Raw genomic sequence first — 5,487 nt, forward strand, 5'->3', positions numbered from 1 at the left:
CCCTGGTAACCACACTAGACTATCGCGAGATTTTTTCGAAAAGTTCGCTCCCGGTGATGAGAATTCCGGTGCTTTTCTGGGATCTTAGCTTTTGGCTACAATCACTGACAAGAATCGATTTTTTTTCATCCTTTCTGAGTATTATTTCTGCCTATTATTCATCTAATACCTTCTTTTTATTATTTTAATTAATGTGACAAAGTCTTTATAAGAGTAGACTATTAATACTATGAAAAGGAAAAATACTAAATATTTTTTGTAATATTTTCCATATTATTTAATATAAAAAGCAGAACTGAAAGCTTAAGCTAAAATGAATTACCAGTGTCTGTGCAGACGGTTACTAGCAAGTATGACTCCCCCAGACAGAGGCATCAAATACCACTCCTCCTTCGCCACAACCTTTTCTTTTTGCAATATCCTGGACCTCATCAGTTTTGTTATTCTTGTATATTCTATTCTATTCTATTCTATTCTATTCTATTCTATTCTATTCTATTCTATTCTATTCAGCAATAAACATCAGAGCTGCCCTGTTTGGTAACATAACGAGCTAGCATACTGAGCTGGCTCAGTCGCGAGTGACACACCTGATTGCCAATCATTCACACCTGTTAAATGGAAAGCCAGGAAAACACGGATAAACTTCGTTTCTTTGACCATTTGGATTCCCTGTTCGCCTTTAAACAACGCAGGGGAAATACTTAAAGGTACATTCCAGGCACTGTGTTGCGAGCAGCTAATTTAAAATCTTTAAATCTGGAAATCTGTGTTTAGCCGTGTGTTAAATTTGACGTTCTTTAATTCATGCTGATCCGAGACAGTGGCAGCTATATTTAAATTGTATTAATTTATGATTATTTCAGATTTTCACGGTGGAAAACAAAGTAGACAATTTTAGTAGCGGTGCATAAAACTAAACTACATTATGAGTGATTCTCAAATGTATTTTTAAAATAAATATAACCTCATTAAATAACAAGCTTTTCGGATGATAATAATCATTCTCACCCATTGCACCGATTAATAAGACAAAGACTGTTGGCAATTACATTTTCATTGTTACGTTTGTGGCTGGGAAAGGTAGTGTGTGTATTCAGTTCCCACCTGTTGGAACAAAGTTTTATTGCAATTACACGTGTGAATCCTTTGGAATATGCTTCTACTGACATTACCATCTAGAGACTAAAATCAGTGCCCAAACTAGGTTCTTTGCAAAATAGCTCATGCTTAGTCAGGCGGCATGAAGAGAACAGCAATTTTCAGGTCTTGCCACAGTTGGATGTGGCCTGGATCTCTGTGTCGTCCAACCACATGAATAGTCTTTTAATCTAAACTACACCCTGGTGGGTCTTTTGTTTTACTGGCAGGCAACCCTTCGTCCCAGTCTCAAATCTTTTGCAGAAAAACTTCTTGCAGAACTGACCTGTATTTATTTGTTCCCTTCTCTGGCAAACATTTAACAGGGCCTCTTATGCCTTTTTTTTCCTCCAGCAATGTCTGTGTTCTAACAACTCTTCCATAAATACTAGATATATGCAGTCTGCAACTAACAACCAGTAGGTGAACAGCTTCTCCCATCTGAGCTGTTGATCTCTGCAACTCCTCCAGAGGTGCCGAGGGCTTCTTGGCTACTCCTCTGATTAATGTTCTCCTGTAGCTTTTGGTGGACAGCCATGTCTTCAGATGATGAATTTAACAGATTTCTGTGAGATGTTCAAAGCTTAGGGTTTTGTTTAATGATGCAACCCTGCTTTGAAGATCTTTGCAACCTTATTCCTAACCTATCTGTGGTCTTTAGTCTTCACGATGTTTTTTTTTCACTAATGTTCTATCTAAAAAAAAAAAAACACCCTTTGAGGCAAAACCAGTTGGTATTATACTGAGAATAAAATGTATTCAAGTTGACTTTACTTCAAAATGAGCGGACTGCTTAAGGCAATTGGTTCCAGTGGATTTAATTTACTCCTGGAGATTCAGTAAAGTCTGTCCTTGTAACGTGACGGAAACTGAAAAATGAAACGGGTATGAATATTTTGCAAGGCACTTTACGCTTGTCTCGTTTCCACAGTTACATGACATCAAAAATTCCTCCCACTTAAAATGAACATCTACATCCTGTTATGTTTTTTAATTTATGTCTCTTATGCAAATTAAAACTCCATACACAAACTGCTCATTACCACAATTATGTTCAGGAGACTAGCTGTGCACATTTAATTTAATGTGTCCTCTTACAAATTTTATCCAGACTTTCTTTGCATGGCTAACAATAACACATCTGTACTTAATTCCACTCTCTTTTGTGTTTTTTTTTTTTTTTTTTTTTGTTGCATTTCTTCCAAAGTGGCTTGACAGAGCACCTGGTGTGAGCGGAGCTGGAAATCCTTATTGATTACTGCTTTACGTAAGTGGTCTCTGGCTGTATGGCTTCCTCGCTGTATCCTCTCCCGGACTGCAAGAGGGCAACAAAAGTAGAGGTCAGTTTATATAATGGACACAGTATTTGACACCGGCAGAGAGGAAATAAAATTTATATTCTATATTGGGATATTTCATGCCAGACAGATAAGCAGGTCATTTAGGTATGAAGAAACATTTGGTTTCACATGATAACGGGGCCCTATCTTAATGGCACAGAAACAGTTTCCCTTGGAATTATTTTTACTTGCACAAGCGCTGCAATCAAAAGCAACAACTTAATTACTTTGTGTTTCTGTAAATACAGTGTTGCTGGGCAATTACACTTATCACGCAGCCAACGCAACAAATTTTGTCCAGACTAATTTGTCCCCTTTCGGTCATGAGAAACAACAGATGTAAACACTACTTTTGCTTCTTTTCTTTTTTGTTTTTTTAAAAAATATATCTTTACGCATTTATGCCTCTGCCTCTATTTTGAACATAATCACTCAGTTGCAGCATAAAAGATGCCTTCCAGAAATTGTATTTTGAAGCGAGAATGTTACCTTTGAATAAAAGACAGTAGCGCAGTTGCGAGGCTAACTTTTCTGGGCTTGTCTGTCACTGTTTTTACAGATGTTTCTTTTTATTTTCTGTAAGAAATACATCAGAGACACCCATTTTTCCAAACCTCCACCTACCTTCTTAATAACCCCATTCAAAGTGCCTCTGGCCTTGTTGTTAAGTGAAGATTAGCAGTGGTTCCACAGTTGTGAAAATTATTGACTGCATTCTCCTTTATGTGTCCCTTGATAGCGCAAGCAAATCAAATCTGAAGGATTCAAAGTTGTCTGAGGCGCAACATGTAATGAGAGCCCTCTTTGTTCTGTACAACAACCCCGCCTCACATGCATTTTAGAGCCGGATCAATATCCGAAATGAGAAGAGAAAAATGAAGGTCTCGAAACTTTAAACTTTGCAACTTTTCAAAGTGTAATTACAGTGTACAAATAGGATTTTACCCAAAGCGGTGTGCATGTTGTCTTATTTTTTTTTTCTTTTTCCTCCATGCCTTGAAGGACATTTCAAAGCTTTTAGCTGAGGCTGAAACCACAGGGGGACAGCTGGTTAGCGTAGGAAAAGCGTTAGTGAAGAGTTCATGTGTGCAGCTCTCCTTTACTGCTGTCAGCTATGCTATACGGGCCCTCTCTGAAGCAGATGATAAGCAATCCGCTCTAATAAGGAGAGCTGAAAATGGTGCACTTTTCAGATTTGGGGGGATAAAAAATAGGTCTTTGACATTGTATATGTTTAGGGTTTTATTGCATTTCTTCTAACGCAAATTCCCATATTGAAATTTCTTCTTTTTAATTGGCTGAAAATTTACAAGTTAAAGGGAAAACATTCTTTGGCAATATTTACACGTAATATTTGGCATATTTAATGAGGAAGAGCAGTGGGCATATAAAGGGTTAAGCAGTTTTTTTTTGTATTTTTAGAAGTTAAGCTTACATTTAAAATGATTGTTTGACATTTATCTTCTACATGTATCCCTTATCCTATTGTTGCATAATTAACAGCCTGTGCCTAATTTGAAAGTATTCACACCCCTTGACAGTTTCAGGATGTTTCATGTTGGCATCACTAATTTCACAGTGTACTTTATTGGGATTTTGTATAATACAGAAGCACAAAACGGCACATAAATATGAAGCAGAGGAAAATTTACGTTTGTTTTTCTAAATGGGAGAGTGCCAAGAAGAAAGCCATGTAGGGGATGAGGCAACCATGTGGAAGAAGGTACTCTGGTCAGATGAGACCAAAATACATTTTTACTGTACATGCAAAGCACTTTACAGTATGTGGTGTATAACTCGAACAGTGCCCTCCTGAGTGCACTATCCTTACGGTGAAACATGGAGGTGGCAGAATCATGCTGTGGAGATGCTATTCTTCCACAGGGACAAGGAACCTGGTTGTAGTTGATGGAATAACCAGAGGTTTACATTTCAGTAGCATAACAACTGTGAACATACAGCCAGAACTGCTTTAGAATAACTTGGTTCAAAATGTATTCAGATTTTTAACGGCCTAGTCAAAGTCCAGGCCTAAATTTATGGAAAGGCTTGAAAGTTGTGGTTCACAGAGCTTGAGGTATTCTACCAGGAATAAATTTAAAGTATTTTGAAAACCACACATCTTATTCCTTCAACTTCATAATAAGGCACTACATTGTGTCGGCTTATCACTGAAATCTTTGGTTGTAAAAATGACAAAATATAAAAAGTTAAAGGAACATAAATACTTCTGAAGGCACTGTAGCTTATGTAGTTCTCCAGTTCAGCTACAGCCTCGGGCCAAATGAATTTTGTAAGAATTTGTTTTGCCACCTCTGCCTGAACCTGTTCTTCAACCTTTGGTCAAGCAGTAGATTTTGTTTTGTTTTTACATTTTTGAGTGAGTCAGAGATAAGCACAAACATTTAATCATTAAAAGAAATTAGCTCTACATCTGTTGCAGATTTCCCAAATTAAGTAGTTTTTACAGATTTCTCAGAAGATATGTAGAACGAATTTAATCCCATATTGTTTATCCATTTACAATTTAAATTTATGTACAGATACTTCATTTTTACAGCACATACACTATGCTGCAAAAATTGTTAACAGAGAAAGATGTATGTCAGCTCATTCCTAAAGCCACATAGATCATGATGAGATGTCCCAAAAGTTTTTACATATTCCCCTTAAAGTACTATTTAACTAATGGTAGGTTGAGTACTTCTCTAACATTTTGCAAATGAATTCTTCTGGGAGCAGTGTTTTTGGAGGCGGATTGTTCTCCTTTGGTCTGCAATCCAAAAACATTATTTTGAAATTAGAATTTCTTCATCTAATCAGTCTATTTCTACAGCCATAATATATACTTGTGTTATAATAGCAGCTAACCCCCCCCTTAATATGTCAACAATGCAATTTTCATGACATTAAGACTAGCAGGTGTATAAGCAATGTAGCTTTTTAGGACTACAGAACAAAGACTATAATTGACCAAAAATGAACCACAAAGTGAATACAAAGGTGA

Source organism: Xiphophorus maculatus, chromosome 7, assembly GCF_002775205.1.
Source record: "Xiphophorus maculatus strain JP 163 A chromosome 7, X_maculatus-5.0-male, whole genome shotgun sequence".
NCBI lineage: Eukaryota > Metazoa > Chordata > Actinopteri > Cyprinodontiformes > Poeciliidae > Xiphophorus > Xiphophorus maculatus.